At 41.8% G+C, this 24,774-nt stretch overlaps 1 long non-coding RNA gene across 2 annotated transcripts in view; it reads left to right on the top strand.

The window, feature by feature from the left end:
* LOC122464452 overlaps positions 1 to 23,472 on the top strand; it is a 42,385-nt gene extending 18,913 nt beyond the window's left edge. For both annotated transcript variants that reach the window (XR_006288490.1, XR_006288489.1), the window contains exon 3: positions 22,629 to 23,472. This is a non-coding gene — a long non-coding RNA (uncharacterized LOC122464452). The remainder of the gene's footprint in view (positions 1 to 22,628) is intronic.
* Positions 23,473 to 24,774: the final 1,302 nt, after the last annotated feature.

Here is a 24,774-nt window from a genome sequence, read left to right as displayed (position 1 = left end):
GAATTCCTAGAAATCTTTCTTTCTGGTGGCACCATTTCCTAATTGTTTTCTCAAAGTGGAGGAGAGTTTGAACACTCAACTCTTGCTTCTTTCTCAGCTAGAAGGGTTTCTGCTGGAGCTGCTTCCAAGAGACAGACTGAGGTGAGCAGCTAACAGAGTTCATCATGCAGTAGCCAATTTAACTTAACAATTTAAGTGGAGTGGAAAAACTAGACTTGACAGGACACCTAAGAAGACACCAGTGCAGTGTGTAGTGGTAGCAGAAAGAGTATATGTGCTGTTGGGATTAATAATACCGGCCATCTCCATCCATGTAGTGTTACAGCAGTAGAGACTGACTTGGAGAACAAAGAAGCACATCAAAGAAGCACACAATGGTTAGACATGCTTGAAGCAAATCTATTATAAATGGCAATTTTTATGCTTGTGTGCTGTTGAGCATTTTTGTGTTCAGACATAAAGTGAGCTAATGGGACAACACAGTGATCCACATTTTTAGAGTAGCATAGTGAACTTGGCTATTCTCCTAACCCCATTACTGTCCCCACTACTATAGCTGTCAGATTGAGTTACCTTTAGGCAACAGGATTGCATGTCTCAGAACAGCCATGAGAATTCTAAATTCTGAGTAAATGGTCTGTCATAAGTAAGATCTGTCCATGGTCCTCATTGTTTGTCACTCTTAGACTCCTTTTCAGGGATGCTTAAGCTTGTAAAAATATCCATTGTATTTATCCATATGAAATTATTGACCCTAGCCATGATATCAAATGATTTCTATGCAAATATTACAGATACCACACCAAATAAATGTCAGTTGGATATACAAACTTAATTCCAGCCATCCTCAAAAGTGTGGGGAAAGGAGCGAGTATAATCATATTAAACTTTAGTAAAATAGGAATTCAAGCTATTACTGGGCAGTATAATAAAACTACAATACAAGCTATTGCAAAATAATGCGGACTGATATCAAATGGCTTGTGCTAGACCTCCTCCTCCTTATGGTCTGGTCTGCCTTGCAGTTTTTGAGACCCTGTCCTGGGAGAAAGTCGTGTAATACTTTAAAAACTCCCGCAACCCAATCTGGGTCTATGCTGGTTATGTGCTATGTATATATCTTGTGAACCTTGTAACCGACACTTGTAACCTTTCATAACTTAAGCCTGACCCCAGATGTACAGTACCTTCCATCTTAACTTGTGTAAATTTGATTTTAAACATTAACTTTAATAAAAATTTTAAATCTGTTAAGTAAGCTTTGATGGACCCAATCCCTTTTTTGAGAGGTTCACTTTTTTATTTTCTCTCCTTTTCTCTCCCAGGAACAGTTCTTTGTGCTAGGCTGCTTGTTTTGCTTTCTTAATTATTGACTCTCATATATTGGCTTCAAGTTTTGAGTCAGTTCAGTTATTCTTGATTCCATCCACTTGGTTCCCCAATTTATATTCTCTAATGGTTACATTGGCCCTGACTCTGCTCTCGCTTCTAATTTGCACTTGTGTGAGTAACTTGAGTGAAATCAACAGAATTACATTGATGTAAAATCAGTATGAGTGAACATAAAAATAGCCATACTGGGTCAGGCCAATGGTCCATCTAGCCCACTGTCCTGTTTTCCAACAATGGCCGGTGCCAGACACTTCAGAGGGAGTAAACAGAACAGGGCAATTCAGTGATCCATCCCCTGTCATCCTGTCCCAACTTCAAGTAGTCAGTGGTTTAGAGACACCCATTGCATGAGGTTGCCTCCCTGTCCATCTTGGTTAGTGGCCATTGATGGACCTATCCTCCATGAACTTAGCTAATTCTTTTTTTGAACCCAGTTATACTTTTGGCCTTCACAACATTCCCCTGGCAATGAATTCCACAGGTTCACTGTGTGTTGTGTGAAGAAGTATTTCCTTTTGTTTGTTTTTAAGCCTGCTGCCTATTAATCTAATTGGGAGACCCCTGGTTCTTGTGTTATGTGAAGGAGTAAATTTTTTTTTCTCCACATCATTCAGGATTTAATAGATCTCAATCATATCTCCTCTGTGGTCTCTTTTCCAAGCTGAACAGTCCCAGTCTTTTAAATCTCTCCTCAGATGGAAGTCATTCCATACCCCTAATCATTTTTGTTACTATTCTCTGTACTTTTTCCAATTCTAATACAGTAACTCCTCACTTAACGTTGTAGTTATGTTCCTGAAAAATGCGACTTTAAGTGAAATGATGTTAAGCGAATCCAATTTCCCCATAAGAATGAATGTAAATGGGGGGGTTAGGTTCCAGAGAAATTTTTTTTGCCCTACAGTACTATAGTTAGGAGGTGTCCCTGCCTTACCCCACACAGGCACAGCCCACTGGCACTGGAGACAATGAGGCAGGCAAGGAGGCTGAAGGTCCTGTAGGCTAGGAGAAGCACCTTGCGCAGCAGCAGCAGCAGCTTCCCCTACTCTGCAAGCACCAGGGGCGGGGGAGAGCTCAACCCTCCGCCCGCTCACTCCACCTCTTCCCCCAAGCCCCCACCCTTAACCTGCCTCTTCTCCCCCCCCTTCCCCCTTTACTCCACAGGCTGTGTCCTCGCTCCTCCCCCCTCCCTCCCCTGCTCCTGCCCGCGGCAATCAGCTGGCTTGCAGCGTTCAGGAGGGAGGGGGGAGGAGCGAGGACAGGGCGTGCAGCCTCCCCCCTCCCTCCCCTGCCTCCTGAACACCGCAAGCCAGCTGATTGCCACAGGCAGGAGGCAGGGGAGGGAGGGGGGAGGCTGCACGCTGCGTCCTAGCTCCTTCCCCCTCCCTCCTGAACGCCGCAAGCCAGCTGACTGCCGCGGGGAGAGGAGGGGGAAGGCGCTGATCCTGGGGTCTGCTGATGGGTGGGAGGCACTGGGGGGGGGGGCGTAGGGGAGCTGATAAGGGGGCTGCCAGCTGTGGACAAAGCAGGCAGCCAAACGACGTTATAGCGAAGCATTGCACAACTTTAAATGGAACATATTCTGTAATTGAGCAAGGACCTAAGATCGAAACAACATTAAGCGAGAGGACTTTAAGTGAGGAGTTACTGTATACCTTTTTTGAGATGGGGTGACCAGAACTGCGCGCGGTATTTAAGGTGTGGGCATATCCTAGATTTATATAGTGGCATTATATTTTCTGTCTTATTATCTATCCCTTTCTTAATGGTTCTAACAGTCTGCTAGCTGGTTTGACTGTCACTGCACATTGAGTGGCTGTTTTCAGAGTACTATGCACAAAGACTCCAAGATCTTTCTTGAGTAGTAACAGCTAATTTAGACCCCATCATTTTGTATGTGTAGTTGGGATTTTTTTCCAGTGTGCATTATTTTGTCTTTATCAGTATTGAATTTCAGCTGCCATTTTGTTTCCCAGTGTTCCAGTTTTGTGAGATCCCTTTGTAACTTTTTCACATTCTGATTTGGACCTAACTATTTTGAGTAATTTTGTACCATTTGCAAACGTTGCCGCCTCACTGTTTACCTCTTTTTCCAGATCATTTATGAATATGTTGAACCGCACTGGTCCCAGTACAGATTCTTGGGGAGACCCCACTATTTACCCCTCTCTCTCTCCGCTATGAAAACGGACTATTTATACCTACCCTTTGTTTTCTATCTTTTAACCTGCTACGGATTCATGAGAAGTCCTTCCCTCTTATCCCATAACTTCTTCCTTTGCTTAAGGCCTTTGTTGAGGGACTTTGTCAAAGGCTTTCTGAAAGTTCAAGTACAGTATATCCATTTGTCCATATGCTTGTACATCCCATCAAATAATCCTAAGAAATTAGCGAGGCATGATTTACCTTTACAAAAACCATGTTGACTCTTTCCCAACATATTGTATTCATCTGTGTCTTATAATTCTGTTCTTTAGTATAGCTTCAACCAATTTGCCTAGTATTGAAGTTAGGCTTACAGGCCTGTAATTGCCAGGATTGCCTCTCAAGCCTTTTTTTAAAAAAATGGGTGTTACATTAGCTACCCTCCAGTCATCTGGTGCTGGGGCTGATTTAAGTGATAGGATACATACCACAGTGGGTAATTCTGCAGTTTCATATTTGAGTTCCTGCAGAACTCTTGAGTGGTCCTGGTGACTCATTGTTTAACCTGTCAGTTTGTTCCAAAATCTCTTTTATTGACACCTCAATCAGGGATAGTTTCTCAGATTTATCACCTAAAAAGAATGGCTCAGGTGTGGAAATCTCCACATCCTCTGCAATGAAGACCAATGCAAAGCATTCATGTAGTTTCTCCACAATGGCTTTGTCTTTCCTGAGTGCTCCTTTAGCACCTTGATTGTCCAGTGGCCCCACTGATTTGTTTGGCAGGCATCCTGCTTCTGAAGTACTTAAAAACAATTTTGCTAGTAGCTCTTCAGATTCTTGTTTGTCCTCCCTAATTACACTTAACTTGCCAGCGTCTTTCTATTTTCCTCAGTAGGATTTGATTTCCAGTTTTTAAAGGATGTCTTTTTGTTTCTAATCTGCCTCTTTTACGCTGTTTGGCCATGGTGGCATGACCAGGATGTATCTATGGCCTGAGCTGCTCTTTTCTAGGGGTCCCACTAGGTCAAGGCCAATCAGCTCGAAAGGGGTGCCAATCACCGGTAAAGGTTCCAGGGGGGCCCTTGGTGTCCCCTTTGGACTAGACTTCTGGCACTTGGGACAAGCGACACAGTAATCCCGGTCCTCTTGATGTATGCCCGGCCAGAAGAACTGTTGGGCCACCCTTGGTAGGGTCTTTTCTCTCCTGAAATGTCCCGCCCAGGGAACTGCGTGGCGCAGGTGGAGTAGTCCTCTTCGGAACCTCCGCAGGACCAACAATTGGCACAACTCTGCTCTCGTCTCCGGATCCTGGACCACCCGATAAAGCAAGTCCTTGTGAATCTCTCAATGGGGGCCTTGGGGCCGGTGTTGTAGAGGATGGCCTCCCTGGTGCAGCTTACCGCCTGCTCCCAGACTCGGCTAAGGCTGGGGTCCCCCCTGTGTTCATCCAGGAAATCTCCATCAATATCCAGCCATCCTGGCTCTTCCCTTGACGGACTGTCATAAGGACATAAGAATGTCCATACTGGGTCAGACCAAAGGTCCATCCAGCCCAATATCTTGTCTGCTAACAGTGGCCAATGCCAGGTGCCCCAGAGGGAGTGAACCTAACAGGTAATAATCAAGTGATCTCTCTCCTGCCATCCATCTCCACCCTCTGACAAACAGAGGCTAGGGACACCATTTCTTACCCATCTTGGCTAATAGCCATTAATGGACTTAACCTCCATGAATGTATCTAGTTCTCTTTTAAACCCTGTTATAGTCCTAGGCTTCACAACCTCCTCAGGCAAGGAATTTAACAGGCTGACTGTGCGCTGTGTGAAGAAGAACTTTCTTTTATTTGTTTTAAACTTGCTGCCCATTAATCCCATTAAGGCTTGGCTTTCATTGGCTACTTAGGGGTCTCCTGATGTCCCCTCCAAGTGGTCCTGTGGCCCGGTGTGGCCTAACAATCCACATCTCCGAGGGCAGCTTCTCCCCTTCTTCATCGGCCCTCTGCTCCACCCTTGTATAAGGTCAGCAAAACCCAGCTAGTCATGCCCCAGAATCATGGGGTGGGGTAGGCTAACCTAAGGGCCACCCCAACTAGGGACTGCCCTTCCTGTTGGGCTGCCTTCAGTTGTAGCCAGATGGTGGGGTAAGATTTCATGTCCCCATGTATACATTGCAGCCATATTGGTGCCCCAGTCGGGCAAGAGTATTCTACCAGTCAAGCATGGATGACAGTCTGGCTGCACCCGGAGTCCACCAGTGCAACGGTTGGAGTTCTCTCCACTCTCACCAGGATCACTATCTTTGGGGGCCCATCACTCCGGGCTCATTGGTCTGCCACCAGGACCTGCCCATTAATGCAGGCCATGTAGGGGCACTCTCTCCTGAAGTGGCCCGTTTTTCCGCACTGGTAGCACTGGTCCCGGCTCCCCTGCGTGTGTGGGGTGGTTTGTAGTAGGCCCGGTCCTCCTGGTGATTCCTCCTGGCCCCATCTGCCTGGCGTATGACTGGGGGCTTCCCTGTCCTATCTTACACATCCCTCCATCTGTGGGCTGGTCCATCCTTCCTGAGCTCCTTGTCTTGGGACCTGCTCACTCCTCCTACTTGGCCGCCATGTAGTCTTCTGTAAGGGACGAGGCCTCCACAAGGGTCTTCGGGCAGTGCTGCTGCACCAACTCCTTCCCCCGCGGTGGGCAGGATCTGAAGGAACTGCTCCAGAGCCAGAGCCACAGCCACTTGGGGGCTGGTCCGGCATTCTGGCTCTAGCCACCTCCAACAGAGGTCGCGGACCCGCTGCGCCACTTCCCGCGGTCTGGCCCCGGTTGGATATTTCTCTTGGCAGAGCCTCTGCTGGTATGTCTCCGGGTTGATGGCAGTCTGGTCTAGGATAGCGGCCTTAACCTTCTCATATTGCAGCGCCTCCTGCAGCTCAAGATTGTAGTAAGTGGCCTGAGCCAGCCCCGTTAAGTATGGGCCTAGAATCGTGGCCCAGTGTTTGGGGGGCCACTGAATGGCAGTAGCTACCTACTCAAAAGTCACCAAGAAGGCCTCAGGGTCATCCCTAGGCCCCATCTTTATAAGACGCACCAGTAGTCCCCCAAGGCCATCCCCAGGCCCCCCTTCAGCTGGCGTGGGCGAGGGACTTGGAGCCATCCTCAATAAGGTCACCACCTGTTGAAAGAGTTGGTCCTGATTTACTTGCTGCTTGGCGGCCAATTCCCGAATCATCTGTTGCTATGCCACCTGTAGGTGCTGCTGTGTAGCCAGCTGCTGTAGCAACTGTGCCTGCTTGTTGCTGTTGTTGTGCAGCTTGTTGCTGCTGGTTTTCCAGCAGCCATTTCAGGAGCGTCTCCGTCTCCATCCCGTAGGTGTGGGTCCTTCTACCAGGCCCTGGTCAATGCCTACATTCTCCACTATGTGTGATGGGGTTAGTACCTCGTCGGCACCTTAAGTCAAGGGGGTGGAAGGTAACCCAGCCTCTCTACGCCCAAGTCCATGTTCTAAATTATTAGAACATGTAATTAGCACAGTAATGACCCAATGGCCAGAGTCCACCCAACTCACTGTGTGGGCCACCCCCTCTCAAAAGTGAGTGGCCGAGGTAGGGGGACCTGGGCCTGCCCCCTCCACCGACTCCCGACCCAGGCCCCTGTTGGTGGCAAGTTCTCCTCACCAGTGGTCCGTCGGGGATCCTCCCAAAACATGCTGGCCTGAACAGTCTCAGCAGCATTCCCCTTTAAGGCCTCCCTGGGTCACTTCCTACCCATTCCTCAGATTCAGTCAGATCCACGGCATCCTCTGCCTCCCTTCTGCAGTGCATCTGGGTGTGTCTGGCATCTGCATCCTGGGATGCAGACCTCTCTTGTGCTGGCAAGAGTGACAAGCCACCTTCCCCACAAGCAGTTCCACTTGACTGAGAAGCTCTGCAGGCTTTTATACCTGACTTCCAGGTGGAGCATGCCCAGCAGAGCCCCAGGGGCAGGGCTTCCTCTGCTAGGAGGGAGAGATTAACCCACATCGTACCAGTGTGGGGCTGATCCGCCCCGTCAAAATGCCCACTTTTCTTTGCTGATCTAAAGAGTGGTAACTGCAGCTGGTCAGAGACATTTCAATGGAATCATAGTCCATCAGAAGATGTGATTTCATTGAAATCTAAATACTTCTCAGAATTGGATCACTTCAACAGAATTTCATTTCGGTGGGGCGGGGGAATGATGGAATTTTGTCTGAAATGTTAAAACATCCCTTTTTACATTTTTGGAACAAAACATTTTAATTTTGTTTTGAAATCACTTCAATTTTTACATTTTTTTTCTTTTGTATTATATAAATGGTAAGTACACTTAATCCTGCTTCAGCACGGGGGGATGGACTATAGATTACCTCCTGAGGTCCTTTTCAGCCCTACATTTCTATGATTCCATGATTATACAAAATAAGATAAAAACTTGAAACTGAATCAAAACATTTAGACTTTATTGAAACAAAAAGTTTTGAATGACCTGAGACAAAAATGAAAAGCAAAACAAAAAAATCAGAATTTTCCTTTGGAGAATTTCAAATTTGGGGATTTTGCTCAGATTTGGAATGAAGCCTAAGTCTGAAATCTCAAACTCAGTTGTGAAGCAGAACTTCTGTCCTCCACACAGCTGTACTGATGACAGCTAAACCCTGTTTGTTGAGAAGAGAAAAAGAAATGCTTGCTTTTGGGAGGGATGCTGGAAGCTTAAAGATACCAATGCATGAAACAAAACTACCGAGTGTTTACTTGAATAGGAAACCTGAGTCTGGGAGTTTTGGGAGCCAGTGGAAGTAAATGAATTGGCTGGTGCTTACCGCTAATGCTGCCATGAGAGAATTGTTCTAAAGTTATTTGCACCATTAATTTTGATTGTGTACATGGTGTGGGAAGGATGTTATTAGTTGTTGACAGAGTCTTCTATAGATGTGACATCTTTCATTGATGGGAAAGTTAGTTGACAGAGAAGAGACTAAACAAAAAAAAGATGATACATTACAAAATCAAGGAGGAAATTGAACGTGTGCTAGAAGCACGGACTGGGGAATTAGAATCAATTGCTGGACAGGATGTGTTTGATATATTGTACATTCATAAGGCAGCCTACACAGATATGAAAAATAGCTCATTTTGATAGCCAGCAAGTTTAACTGTTTCACAAGATGAGAAAGCAATTATTCTTTTCTTTTGTGGTGATTTCCAGGGAAACTGACTATTACTGGTGCATTAATATAAGGCTATCAGTGACAGACTTTGCTTGAAATAATTTTTCTTGATGCATCAGCAAACCATATTTCATTATTGTGACAGAAAAGTAAGGAAATAGAGCTTTATGTGAATGAATTAATGCATACAAATATTGCAAAGAGCATGCTATTGCAGACAGTTTATTTGATTGTAGAGACTTGGAGAATCAGATGTTCTATACAGTAGATCCATTCTCTATTTTCATTTTCCTTACTTGAGTTGTGCAGGGGAGAATACAACTGTTTGTTTTCCCATGGGGACTTGCTCTAGGGATACCAGTTGATAGAATCAGGTGTAGCATGCTTTTGATGGCCAAGGCGCCCCCCCCCCCCCACACACACACATACAAGGGGTTGTCAAGGGGTTAAATAACTCCTTTGGTTATGATCAGACACAACATGCCACATATGTAGGGCTTGTCATGCTAGGAGGCCGGCCCTTAAAAGGCTCTGGGGGCAGGGCGTGAAACTGGCACACAGGGAGCAAGAACCTTGGCTGCTCACTGAGGAATGACTTGAAGGCACCATCCACCCCATTCCACTGAGAAAGAAGACGGGCTGGTTGTCCTTCTTTGTTGGAACTCCCAGGACTAAATCTTGAGTTCAGCCATGTAAGAGTATAGGAGCTGAGGTATGTCTTCGTTTGGTGGTCTGAAGTCCTTCCTTGCATGTGTTTGTGGGGAACATTGACTCCCACAGGCCATGGGAGGGTTTTGCTTTCTATTTGGACTTTTGTACTCCTGGAAGGGACTGGACTCTCTAAGAGGCACAGCCAGAAGACCATACCTCATACCCTTGAACTGGACAACAGGATGACTATCCCCCAGGGAATGGCATATGAGGTAAGAGAAATACCCATCCTCATTCCAAGGGGGTGCTCCAAAGACAATACTACATGAAGCTATGTGTGTATGACCATTTATCATGCACAGAATGATTAAACTGGTGTTTTTCCCCATCTCATATGAAAGAGGTAATGAAAAACTCAGTGAATGTAACTACTTTAGATGACTTTCCTTTAGGGTGGGGTGGTGATATCCTACAATTGGTTGAAAACGGAGATTGACAGTACCATTGGATTCACAGTCAAGTCAGAGATAAACAAAAACTAATCCAAAAGAGAAAGGCCCTATTGTAGGAAATTAAATATTTGTTATATTTTTCCAAAGATTGTTGATAAAACAATTTTTTTAGTGGTGGTGTTTTTTTATATGAGTAATAAATCACTCATCTGCTGACCCAAAAACCAAGTTGTATTTTCATTTTTCATTTTTCATTTTCCAAAAGCAAAGAGTTTGCATTAGTTTAGTATGGAGATGGGAAATCAGTTTAGATTCTGGATAAAGGTTTCTGATAAAGTTATGGTTCAGCTTCTAGATTTCTTAACATCATTAAGATTACTACCATAGTATTGAATGAAAGATCCTTGTGGGTGGGAGTGGAGGATGTCACACATACTTTTGACTTGTTGGGGCTGGACAGAGTTTAGGCACTGTATCTTTCTGGGTCTGTAGGCCCTCACTCCAGGTGTAGACCACGTCTGGCACTCCTCTTGGCAGTGGAGATGCCTTGGTCTTCTTCCTTGAAACTAGTGCCAGCTCTCCTAATCCCTCCCAGGAGCTGTTGCATGCTCTGAGTACCACGAAAGTTGTGGACCCTCTGGTTTACAATTTTCCCCCTTCGGACATTACAATACAGTAAAAGCAAGTCACACAAATATTTTACAAAGGGATTTATAAACACACACATTTTACTCTTCGACAGCCCAAAGGGTATAAATATTGTGAGGGAATAAGTTGAGTGCCTGGTATTAAATGGAAAAATAACAAAACCAGCACACAAATCCCTGCCTCCATTTTCTCACCACGCCAAGCACCCTTCGGGATTTGCTCAGTGTCTTTTCAGGGGTTCAGGATTCCTCCTCTCATGTTGCTCAACCTTGTCTGCTTCCCTCTTTAAAATGGCCAGGGAGTCATCTGAATTCAAGTCTGTTGTCAGGTGACCCATTGCTTGGTTAGAAACTCAGCTAGTTTAATTGGTTTGTCAGGCAGCAGCTAGCTCACTGTATTAGGGTGCAATATCTGAATAATAACCCTTGACTGCTCTGCATTGTTGGCCTTCTGCTAAGTGTAAGAATTTCTCCTGATATCTTCCTGGCAGTTTCTGCATAAGATGAAGGATAAAAGGCAACAGTCCAGACTTACAATCAAAACGGAACTCCCAAAACAAAACTGAGTTTGTAGTTTGACATAGACAGACTGACATTAATCCACCACAGTCCCAATTCTGCAATCCAACCCTCCACAATACTGAGATCTCCTGCTAGTCTGATCATTTTCACCCTAATCTGGCTCTGAAGTTTTTCCATCTTGATACTGAATATTTTAAATTTCTTCACATTCGTTGGAAGAGCATTCAATATATGTTTCAATTTTTTTCCTCTTATGGCTGGAAATGCCTTTCCCTCTGTGGACTTAGTGTTTCAAGCCCAGGAAAAAGATCTTCCATGCTAGCAACTTGAGATATTAAAAGAATCCATTTGCCTGCTGCTTGCTCAAAAACCATCTCAAGTTTCAATAATTAAACTCATCTATGATGTCACAGTGTGATTTGTTAGTATCTCTGCAGGAACTTGGCTTATTAAAAGCACCATGTTAGCTGCCTTGTCTTTGATTTAGGCATTTTCTTTTGATGAACAGCTTGGCCAAATATAAATGAATACTAAGTTAATATTCTTTCAAATAGGAAGAACATTGATGAAGCAGGTAGATATGAAGAATACAAGTGGCTAGCTCTTCCAAAGGACATCTTTGTAGGCGATTCAGCAGTCTAGCACCACTCCACTACAGTTACCATTTCTACTGCTGCTGATCCATTACGCTTCATGAATGTTTATGTTCTTCTGAAGCATATATGAAAAAATGATCCTGGTGTCTGTCATTTACTAACTATACTAATTTGTCTTTTATAGTCCTGCTGCATGCTATACAGTCTATTGGCCCAAGAAATAAGAACAATGCATGAAAATAATTCAGTGTGTGTGTAAAAAGGAAGAATTTATAGTGAGAATCTGCTAAACTGAATTTGAACAAAAACCCATTTATTGACCTTCCTAAGTGATCTGAAGGATTAATTAGTGAGAAAATGGCGCATGGAAATTATGACTAGGAGCAAGTTCTACACTTCAGATTATAGTCTATAATACTCTTATTTTCCGTTTTAAAAGAAGCTTTCTTTAAGGTATTAGCTTTTGAATTGACATTTAACAGTCCACAATTAGGTTTTAGGTTACATTTAAACTCTGCTTTCATTGCTGACTTCAGAAGTTAACTACTGAACGAGTTATTCAACTCAGATCTGTAAAGAAGAATGCTATAAATTCTAGATATTATGTTCTTGTTAGTAAAACCTCAGTACTTACAGTTTCCCTGAAACATTTTTTTCAGTAATTAACCTTTAAAATCGTGACAGGGAAACAAAACAAGTTTTGGCTGACATTTACGGTAACACAGGACTTCCTCCTCCCTACTCTGTATATTTTTTTCATTGCAGACTTTGGGAGGAGTTCTCTGTGCCTGTTTCTCATTAGAAAACATTGGCAGGTAAATGTATTAGGGTTGCCACCTTTTTGTTTGAAGTATAAAGTGTGTATGTCCTTTTGAGAAAACGTCATTGTCCATTCTACTCAAAGAGCTCCTCAGAGAATTATTCCATGGCAAAGATCTGCCCTCTTCTACGCTCCATTGATTGCCCCATTACACTCTCTCTCTCTCTCTCTCTCTCTCTCTCTCTCTCTCTCTCTGTGTGTGTGTGTGTGTGTGTGTGTGTGTGTGAGAGAGAGAGAGAGAGAGAGATTGAGGGCAGACAGGGAAGGAATTTATGGTTCTATTCTCTGAGCCGAAAGCTGTGGTTTGTTCAGGAGCATGATGTATTTTCTCCTTCTATCTGGAATTAGAGGTCTGCTCAGGCCTAATCTTAAAGCCCAATCTGGACCCAAACCTGAGCCAACCTTGACCCGACCCAAACATGTTGAGTCATTTTCAGAACCAACCCAACCTGAAGTTGATCCTTCCCCCTGAACCTGTGTCAACACTGTTACTGCCACCTAGCCCTGGGGCTCAGCTTCAGGGCTTCCTACTCCCTACTCTGGGCCTGTGGTCTGTCTCTAACCTTGTCCTGCCCATGGGGTGAACGTGGTGGTGGCTGTTGCATACCCGCTCCTGCCGGCTACCACCTTGCTGCACTGTGTTGCTGCAGACGGAGAGGCACTGCAACTGCTTGGCGCACACTCCACAACACAGCTAAGTGGCAGCAGCTGGCAGGAACGGAATACACAGCCATTGCTGCCAGGGTTAGGATTAGCAACTACCCGACCTGACCCCAGGAGGGTCAGGTTGTTTTTAGACCAGACCCATCCTGCCCTGAAACCAACACTTATAGTCATGTTGCAAAGCTGTATTTGGGATGGCAAACTGTCATTTTAAGGCATTTAAGGATGCCCAAATACAGTACAATGATGAAGAGAACCTTATAAATACATGTAATAAAAGACTAAATTACACCAGTAAAAACTGGTTCCCAAATCCTAACCAGCGTAGTGGTGAATCATATAGCAATGCTAGCCAGACAATTATGCAGGGCTGATTATATTTATCCAAGAAACTTTTTAAAGGAAAATATGGTAAGGATTTTCAGAACTGACCACTTCACTTCCATTGGCATGTAGAAAGCAACTGCTGTTCCTCTTTTGCACTAGCTATGCTAAGTTGTACATGTGAAATTTGTACCTGCAGGTTAGCGAGGTGGTTTTGAAAATTTAGTGCTGGGTCGCAAAGCATAGTTAAAACTGTCTTTCTTTGATTAAGAGCATGAATTGCAAGTATTATCCAAATCACCTTCATTGGATTCTCAAATCAACAGGTTCACAAGGTGAGCTAGTCAGTTTAGTCACGAGCCATTCTCCAGCATATTAACTATTAATTAACACAGGCATGAAACAAATCCAGCTAAATAATCAGTACACTAGGTGTTGAAAAATAAAAGCACATATAAATCAAATTGGCAGTCCAAAGATCTCAGCTAAATAAAAAAGTTTGAGTAAAATCAACTGGTTTTTTTCAGATACAAACCAGTAAATTAGAGACGATAAATATCAAAAGGGTTACAGGAATGATGCAGTAACAGCAATTTTGTGGCAGTATTTTTCTGTTATTGCTCTTAAAACTGAAGCTCAAATATTATTGTGATAGGAAACATGTATGTATACAGACAGAAAAGCAAATAATTATTTTTATAATATACACATATATATATATATATACTCCAAAACAAGGTGGTTGTGAAACCCACACGCCTCCTGGGTGTGGTGTTCTGTTCCATATCGTGGCATTGAGACCACTTAGAGAGAGAGATAAAATGAGTTTCCTCTACAGCCTTAGCTAACCATGATTTGGCTTTTAGCTCATGCAGTAGAGGCTCATGCACTAAGCTCCAGAGGCTCTTGGTTCGATCCCGCCCGCCGACAAGCGGGGTCTGTTGGTGTTACAGTTGCAACAAAGAATATAGAGAGTTAATTTACAGGACCCATGAACTAGAATTTTTAACCTGGATCCAAAGTCTTATGTTTGTGGCACTGAGTTTGTTTCAGCATCCAGGAGTAAATTATTCTCTCCTAGAAATCTGCCTCTCTCTATCTGGACCTGTGGTAGGGAAAGGAGCTAACCCTCCACCTCTCCCATTCAACGGTTTATCTCCTGATCACCTGAGGAGAAAGTGCAGTCAGAACAGAACTGGATTAATGTGTTGCTATCTTGACACACTCTCATTAATGTTGATAGCTGTGGTGCACTGAAAGGACATAGAGAGGGAGCTGGAGTAGAAGAAAAGCCACGTTAGCATATAATAAGAGTGCTGATATGACTAATCATAGCCTTCTGATGTATTCAGAGGCAAATGAAAAACAGAAAATGGGGGAAGAAGAAAGCAGATTGAGAGAACTGAGTAAAATGACAGACAAAGGGAGAATGGGGAAGAAAAGAAGAGACAAAGCAAAAAGAAAAGCTATGGGGGGTAATACCTGGTTTTCTTATAAAAACAAAATCCAGGATAAACTTGGTATTATAGTTACATGTATGATTTTGTTTGGTCTAAAGACTTGCAGGGGTGGCAGTGCACTTTAAGATCATAAGTGATGAGCAGATGTTTCCAGTAATGAGTTTCAGGGCAGTGCTTCTCTGTTTACATATTTTATTCAGTATTTTGAAAGAGATTTACTGCCCCAGGTTGCAGTCACTTGAGATGTCAGCCTGATTGCACTGTTGTATCCTCTCTGAGAGAAGAAGGATGATATCGCTCATTGACAACAGCAAATAGAGAAGCAGCAAGGGCACTTCTAGGTTGCACTTCCTTTTATTTAAAATGAAATATTAGAACAATAACAGATAATATAAAACGTGTTTTTTCCTATTCCTCTTCTTTTTGAGGCACTTCTTAAGGAGATACATTAAGTACAGATAATGCAGTGATTTTGAATTTGCTCAGCTTTCCAGTGTGCTTAGCCAAGACACACTGTACAACAGGACACCTGGGTTATCCCTTGCTCTTTTTGGTAGCTACCATGGGATCTTTTACCTCGACAACTGTCAGAGATGCTCCTGTCGAAGGATGTTTCTTCTCTCAACACTCTGGGCACATGGAAATATGGCATGAGACAATGGTTCAGACTCCTCCTATTTGTATAACACAGCCAGTGATAGCGTAATGTCTGAGTTGTTTCCCACAAGAAATATGAAGCTCTGTTCCAAAAAGTGAGACTAGGCAGTGACTAGGCAGAGATTTGCCATGATTGGCATAAGCACCAACACTTACACCTATCACTGATTTATTCTATTGTGTAAGAATCTTTTTTTTTCCCACTAACAGCGTAGGGAGAATTGAATCCAGATGTTAGCATTTTACTTCAGTCAAAAGAAGACTTCCCAAAACTTACTATTTAAAATGTTTTATTATATGCAAGGAAATTATTGTCTTCTGAGAAATAAATATCAACATTAATCGCTTTTTAAAAATCTGTCTGATTTCCAAGAAGGTGTGTTAATGTTTTGGGCTAATGTATAAATTGAAGCACTAATGATCCCTTTTTATTTTTAACTTCATTTCAAATGTACATCAGTGCACACAGCCTATACAAAAATGATGCTGCAGAGGGAAGCTAGATATGAGACAGTTAGTTAAACTTCTTTAATGATTTCAGTTAAAATCTCCAGTGGTCCATCCAGCCCAGTATCCTGTCTTCTGACAGTGACCAGTGCTAGCTGCTGGAGAGGGAGTGAACAGAACAGGGCACTTTATGGGGTGATCCAGTCCCTGCTTCTAGCAGTCAGAGGTTTAGGGACACCCAGAGTATGGGGTTGGGTTCCTGATCATTTTTGCTAATAGCAATTTATGGACCTATCTTCCATGAACTTATCTAATTTGTTTTTTTGGCCTTCACAACATCCTCTGGCAACAAGTTCCAAAGGTTAACGCTGTGTTGTGTGAAGAAGTACTTCCATATGTTTGTTTTAAACCTGTTTCCTATTAATTTTCTTGGGTGATCCCTGGTTCTTGTGTTATGTGAAGGGTAAATAACACTTCTGTATTCCCTTTCCTCATACGAGTCATAATTTTATTGATAATGGTGGATTCTGTTTGCCTGGAGAAATGAGGAGAGACCTTAAAACTTGACATACTGAGAGATCCTTCCTGTGTTCCCTTTTCCCCCTATAAGGGGAAGGGCAAGACGATTATGTTTGTAGCCCTTACCTAGGGTTGTGAGGTGTCCTGGGGACCTGGCAGTGTCCAGTCAGATGTACTGACTGGATGCCAAAAGTCCAGTTACTGCAGACATTGGGGGAAGGAGGGAAGACACTGGGTCATCCACTCACATCAGCCCCTGCTCAGTCAGGGTTGCCTGCTAGCTGCATCTCATGGGAGGGCAGGCAGGCAGGCAGGCAGCAGTCTCCATGTCAGGCTGCAGCTCCTGTCCCAGCCCTGTAGCAGAGGGAGCCCAGGTGGGGGTGGGGAGGGAGGTGGAGAGAATTGGGCGAAGAGGAAGCGGGAGGAAGGAGCAGGGGCATGGCCTGGGGAATAGGCAGGGCCAGTTTTCAAAAATTAGAAGGTTGGGAACCCTGCCCTCTCCCCGTCTTCCCCAATTAAAGCTGAGTTAGTAAAGCTGCAGCCTTCCACCTTCAAATCCATTGCTGCATCTTTGCTTCATTCTCCAGCACTTCCTGATCAGTGCTTAAATAGGGAATCACTCCTCACTCCATGACAATGTGTGGCTGGCTGTATCATAATCCTGTCATGCATTTGAGTCCCCAGACTTCAAAAAGGCATGGAAATTACTTTACCTGAATGAGAAGTAGCCTGCCTAATTGCCACTAGAAGATGCCATCTAAGTAAGCTAGAAGGACAAAGCCAGACATACTTCCCCTTATAAGTAAATACAACGGTAATAGTCCAAAATAAAATAGTTTAGCATATTACAAAGGTGGTATTTGTTCCCCTTAGTACAGAATACTGTATTATTTATAACGTTTTAATAAGATCCCTCAGTAGATGCTAGAGAATAAACGGTAGGGGGAGCAACCTGTTTAGTTGTCCTTTGGAGGTGACAGTTTGGGATGGAAAGTCTTAGTCTCAAAAGACAATACATGAGGCCTGAAGAGTCTTGACAACTGCTGGACCATGGTATGGGGAGAAAAGTTTGGGTGTGCTCGGGGGCTGGGGAGGGGGAAGTGGGGTGTGTATTTGTCTGATCGGAACAAGTTGATGCAGTTGAGTGAAACTCCATTTCTGTTGCAGTTGCGTGTACCGTATAATGGTATCAAAGACTGCAGAGATATCTAGATATCTGAGTTTTCTGACTCAGGCCAGGATAAAGTTGTCCATCTGTGCCAACAGGGATATTTATGTGCTTGATATTTCCTGGTCTGTAACTCGATTGTGAGAGATCCAGGCTATTGACATATGACAGGTGCTCTCTAGCGCCACTCTCTTGATGGCCAAGAAAAAGGAAGCTGGAAAGAGCATGGTAGTTGGTGAGGTTACTGGAGCTTAGTGTAGGATTCTTCAGAACAGCTGCTTTCTTTAAGGTTGCTGATGGCTTTCCTTCTTTAAAGGAAGCACTGATTTCAGTTATCTCAGAGCCACGTGTTCTTTACTTGACCTCACCAGACATGAGGAGAAGAGGCTGATTTCAAAGATCATGGGCCAGATATTCCGTAGAGCTTTGAGGGATTCTATTTGAGTAATGGATCCAAATTCCATTAATGCAGATGCCATTCCTGGTTCTCTGGTGATTACTGTCTCAGTGCTACCACTCTGATTTTTGTCTACTACATAGGATGAGAGGTGTTTGCAGTGGGTGGGGTTTGTGTGACAAGCTATTCCAGTTAATTAGCTCGCTAACTGTATAGAACAATTCTGTAGTACATAATTTGCCTGATGCAGTTCTGTTCTAGAGGAAGGCTCACTTTCAGTAGTATAAATCTGTAGCTGGACGTTGAGCTGTCCATGCATTGTGGCTGGGAAGATTTGATACTATAAGCACTGTTCCTCCTCATTGTTTCATTTTGCATAGATCTCTTTGTTTGTTTTAATAACCAAAGATCCTGCTCAGAAAACCTCAAAATGAAACATAAAATATTCCCAAGAACAATTCTCCACTCCCTCTTGTTTTGTCACCCCACAAATCCTTTTCTAATGTTGGTGTTGACTTTACTAGATTGTAAGCTTCTTCAAGCAGAGACCTTGGGTTTATTTTTTAGCTATTCCTTTGAAGTCCCTACAGTATAACACTATATGAGTAAGAATAATATGTCATTGATGCTCACTATTCAGTTTTATAATAGTTATTCAGTCTCATCACACTTTAATTTCTCTGAATTTCCAAGCAACCACATCAGATACTAAGTTTTGGCTTTTCTGTTCTACACTGAGGCGTGTGTCTGTAGCTGAAGCAAGGTCTCAGGAGTCATTTTAACATGCACCCAGGAGCTTCAAATCCACTCTGATAACAAAGCCAAACTGGAGTACTATGATACATCATCAAAATGGCGGGGGGAGGAGTTCTCATGGAAAAGCTGAAATAATCCAAACCCCTTCTGAGTATTCCTCATAGGCCTGGAGCAGTGTGACATTAACCAGGTAGACTTAATGCAAGATCACAGTAGACAACATATGAGTACAGAATTCAAAAGCAATGGAATAGTATCAAATTACAGCCAGAGATTTCTTAAATGGTTGTTTATGTTGCAGTATGACAGCGAACTATAAGTGCAGAATAATTGCTAAACATTAACAGTCAGTTCCTATGTGAGAATTTAGAGAAAATGCTGAAAAATTGTTTGCATCTGCTTAACATTTTCTCGTTAATACAGCATTTGTCTTTTAGATTCTAGCAGCTTCTCAGTTTAAAGCAGATTTAATTATGTGCTTCTCTACCATTGTTCTATTTTTCTTGGTGACATCTGTACAGGCAGAAATATTAAAAAATAAGTCTTTGAGACTGCTTCTTCGCTAGTAATGTAGTGCAGTGGAGAGTCAGGAGACTGGCTTTCTTCCCACACTAATTACATCACATATCCGCTATATTTCAATACATGGGTTTGGTTCTGTCCTTGTTGGAGTAGGGGAATAATATATATAAAAAAATTAAATACTCATTGAGGTCTTTAAATCCATTTACTTTGGCCATCTTATTTTGTTTGATTTGCATGAACAGCTGACTTGTACTGCCAGAAATGTTTTTGGAAACTGAATTTTTAATTTGTGTGGACAAATGTTTGTGCCTGAAGTGCTTGTTCACACACGTGATCAGGGAAGAGAAATAAGACCATGTGACTTTTCTGACCAGTTACAATCAAGCAGCACATCTCAGATTGCAGATATTTGTGATCAATTCATAGAATCAAATATTCTAAGAGAATTAAATATATAAATGTAGTAGTTGGAAGCCGATGAATTTGCAGCGAGAGAGAGAGTGCAGTGGGAGAAGAAGAGGGAACTGGTCATGTAACCGTGAAGGATCTCAACAGACTCGGGAACAGAAGAGGATGAAGCCACTGAAGTAGATGCTGAAAGAGAATTAGCCAAGGTTGGAGCAGAACCAAGCAGAAACAGCTATGAAGCCAAGAGAAGAAAGAAAGTGAATGATTGATGACTGGTTATCACATTTTTTTTTGTGTACAAAGTGACTGTCATTTCTGTGTGATGTACAGCACCAAACACATTGTGTACAATAAACAAATGGTACATAATAACTTCAATGGGAAGTCCCTTAGGCTCTTTTGAAAACTGAAGCCCTACTGATATTTTAACAAAATATCACAATTTGCTTTAACATTACTTTAAATGGTGATATATCCTGAGCTTTGACTCCAAATTAAGTGGGTGGGTTTTTTGTTTAGTTTAGTTTTTTTGTTTTTTGGAAGGCTGGGATTAATATGGTGGTCAGTTCCACAGCTCTTACCTAGCTCTTGTATAAGATCCTTTTTTGATTTGACTGCATCCTTCGTTAATCTCCATTATAATGACCTTCATTAAAACAGTCTCTTCATACTTCAAACTCTTCACTCCGAAAGATAATGGTTAATGTACTCCAAATTACACTTGTTTATCTTCTTCATCACTGCAGCTAATGTTCGTACAGCACTTTGAAAATGTAAATGTTATTGCTGGTTGTTATTACTAATATTATTTTCATTTTAAAAGAAATACCCTAATCCAAATTCAATCTTGGTGCAAATAGATGCAAGTTCATTGCTTTATTGAAATGAATGTGGTTATGCCCACTTATTCCAGTACTGAGTTTGGCTCACTAACCTAAATGTGGTGGTGACAGCTGAAAACTTGAGGTATGGAACAGGAGAAAATGCAAGCAAGAAGGCCCTAAGTCAGTGTTGTTAGTTCTGCTCAACTGCACTGAAGAGTCCTATGATCCAATACCATGGCAACAAGTGTGTATAAATGTCCAATGAGTTGGTGTGTATCTATTAATGATGGATGAAGCCTCCATATTATACATGTCATAAGATCAATGGCCCAACAAAAATGATCTAAGAAAGAATCCAGTTTAGATAAAAACATTGACTTCATCATTGAAATATATGCAGTACTGCCAACCCCAAATGTTCAAAACTCATTACACAGCTCCCCCTGCCCCCACTGCCCCAAAAATGCATGAGATTGGCTTAACAATCATGAGTATTTTTAAAATACATTTTGGATTATTTTCTTTACCTTTTGCTTTTTCACAGTTAAGGGTGTACAAAGTTCATGTTTTCAAACTTTTCTCTGCAACTCAGAGAGCTACAAATATACTTAAAAAAACCTCTGAGATTCTCCCATAACCACAGGATTCCTGGAGTGGGACACTATGTCAAATATCCAATATTTGAGACTCATGATAAAATAATGAAAGTTGGCAACCTTATATAATGTGTAAGAGAAATACATGTTGATGTGTACAAGAAATTTACTAAAAGTAGAATAATATATCATTTCCTTATCTGGTATTATAAACACTCTAGGCTTAACAAATTTGGCAGAAAAGTAGAAGTATGTTGTATCTAGAAATCAGGTTACCGCTAAATACACTTGATCTGTGAGTACAACTGGTCTGGGTAATAGAATTCAGTGGAACCTTGCTGATGTTTGTTGACTTGATTGGATGGGTAAGGCTGTGTGTAACATGATACATTTTTCTGTCTGGGATTTGCTGTGTTTTCTTTTTATTTGACTTTTCAAATTAGACATCTCCAATCTTGCCTATTTTTTATGTCAGTTGCACTTGTTCTAAGCCCAAAACTTAATCTAATCAAACAGGAGACCAAAAATAAACACTGAAGAAAAAGCAAGCAAGCATTATTAATGTGATTGAATTCTATAGGCCCTTCCATTGTGGTCAATACTAGTTCCTCTGGAGAACTGTGTAAAGGATTCTGGGTATAAATGAATGTGTGTGTAGTACAGAAATTGCCAAAAAGTCATGATGCATCAAATAGTTGCTTGGTAATTTCTGCAAATTTCCATTTAATCACAATCTGCTCTACCAGTTGCTCTACCATAACCACTAGGAAATCTGCAATGGTTTTTATGTTTTTGTTTTTTTCACATTAATGTATTAAAGGCATGTTGAGTCAATTATGTACTTTGTTAAGTTAGTTTCAGTACAACAAGGAAAGATGGAAAATACCTGGCTATTTTATTGTTAAACATGCTTTTATGGGGAGAACAGCATCTAGAAAAAGGAGAACAACAACACACAAGAAATTTCACAATGACCACCAGCATGTGGCATCAGGAAGCATAGAACAGGATTATCTGCAACAAATTCCTATACCTCTACCACTTCAGCTAAAGGAAAGCTACGTTAGTTGGTGGTAGCCACAAGCTCCTATGCTAGAGGTAGATATGGTCATACAACTAGTCAGAGTTTTATGTACTTCCTCTGTCGGGGAGAGCTCATCCCAAGTAACTGAGGACCATAGAATTCAAATCACCACTAAACCACCATTTTATGACAACCCACCACCACCACTGGACATCGCTGGGTATAGAACTAGAGACTGTCAACATCAAAAGCAGACATTTCTTCTACTTGAACGAAGAGGGTCGTTGAATTGATGCTACTGCAGTAGTATAGGCTTGTTACAGTTGCACGGCAAATACATTGTAAATATGAAAAAAAGGAGCATGGGAAAAACAGAATTCTTTCAAATATGCTCTTTACTATGCATTCACGTTACCTTAAACTCTGAGGTGACGACTTATTGTGTTCCTTCTAGAAAACAACTGGCAGAAAGGAAGGAGCAGTGAAGAACAATTTAGGAGAAAATGCTACACAAGAGGTGAGCTTTGTCCTAAAGGAGGGGAGGAAGGACACCAGCCACTGAAATCAGAATTAAAAACAAGGGCCACAGTAATTGTGATACTTAGCTGGCAATCATTTAATACTTCAGTGTCATTAACATTTACTAAAGGACCCTGCTTTCACACAGCAAATACCGAGAAACCTGGTTTCTCTCCAAAATAAACCAGACAGTTCAGTCCAACTCAAACATGCTGGATAGGTGTCCACGTCAGGAAAACTACCATCACAACTGACATTCTCAGCAGAGAGGTGAAGGACTGATTGAAAAATGTGATATCTTCTCTTCATTCTGCATGGCTTTTCCAGTGAAGGTTGAAGCACATAAGTAAGCCTAGGAAGGGGAAGTTTGCACGGCTGTGCGTGTTTTTGTCAATAAACAGAGGACTTTCATTTCCAGCACTGAACAGTAAATTTACTTTTCAAAAATACTACCATTTAGAAATGTAACACAAGATGGAAACAGTCACAATGGCTAGAGAAAAAAATTGAACTGAGGCTAGACTTTTCATTTACCCAAAAAAAGGGGGAGGGAGGGTAGAAGTTTTCCATATTTCTTCATCTACATAGTCAAAGTCTGGGCTATATCAAAATGTATTAAATATGAAGTGGATTGTTTTACTCAGCAGTGGTCCCTCACAGTTTCCATTATCCTTCACTATAACAAGTATTCTGAGGGTGTCTGATAACTGAACGATGCAAACTGTAATTTGCAATTTTTGTTATGGTGTAAGGAGGTGGATATTTACTCAAGTTTTTTTTTTTAAAAAAACTGAGTACACCTTAATACTGTATGTATAAATCTATATAAAGCAGGACTATTGTAAATTAACCTGAAGAAACATCCTGTTGGCCCTTTTATTTATTATAAAATTCTCTGTTTCAAGAACTCCAGCGAGAAGGTCAAGTTTTATTCCTCCAAGTGCTGGTCCATTTTTTTCAGATCAGTTGCAAGCTTGCATGCTGAGACATTTTTATAAGCTATCAAATACCTTCAGCCAGCATTTGCTTGGCTGATTCTCAAGGAGGATCAAAAAAAGGAAATGGAGAACACCAGTGGTGAACTATTCCCCGGAACATTATGAAATTGGCAATCTCTCAACATTATATTTTACTGAGATTCAAATGGACTGCATGTTATGAACGGTCTTCTGAAAACAAGGTTAATGCATTCTGTGCTGAGGCCACCATGTTTAAGATAAAGATGGCATGCTGGGGTTGTTTTTGTTTTGTTTAAGGTAAGCATTCAACTTTGTAAAATGTCTCCAAACCTTTTCAAGAAAAATTAAAACATATATATATATTGGTGGTGTGCAGAGTGCACTAAGTCAGTTTTATATTAACCCATGCAAGCGCTAATTTCTTTCCATTTTTATGATTGATGTAAGTGTATATTTCCATTCCTAGAATTTCTTTATTAATCTTGTTTTACTTAACCACTTGTAGGTATTCCAAAATACCACCCTTCTACACATGCCCAACGTATAGTCCCCTATTTCAAGCAAAGGGCTCAATTACTTTGTGTCAGAAAATTTTCATCCAGTACATTTGATTTATCTTTTGTAACCAGATGCCATGCCAGTGAGTGGAAATGTGATATGAGCGGTGACATTTCCTATTGCACTTGTTATGTGGCAGATGAAAATCCAGTCTTTAAGCAGTTCTGCAGATTACTAATATAGATCTATGCCCATAGCAATAGGTTAGGAAGAGTTATAAATCATATATAACATTTACATAACACCAAAACTTTTAGTCACACTATTATCTCTCTCTAACATCCTTTGTAAATACAGATGAGCAAAATGAATTGACTAAAATAAGAAACAACTAATGCTGTGTGAATTATTTGCAATGAAATGCAACATCAAGTAATGGCCAAATTTTGCTTCAGTTCTAACATTGTTGAAATCCTGGGTAAAAGTGTGATCAAGTCAGAGCAAGATAAAATACTGTCACCCCAGTTTTATGCACTGTTAATAATGTATAGCTCTATTTAAAGGATAAAGTACCTAGAAATATATAGTGTATATTCAAATAGGATCGTGCCTTGTGTATAAATG

This window comes from Chelonia mydas, chromosome 2, assembly GCF_015237465.2.
Source record: "Chelonia mydas isolate rCheMyd1 chromosome 2, rCheMyd1.pri.v2, whole genome shotgun sequence".
Taxonomy (NCBI): domain Eukaryota; kingdom Metazoa; phylum Chordata; order Testudines; family Cheloniidae; genus Chelonia; species Chelonia mydas.
Note: the sequence above shows the minus strand (reverse complement) of the source record. Positions and strands in the feature narration are given on the sequence as shown.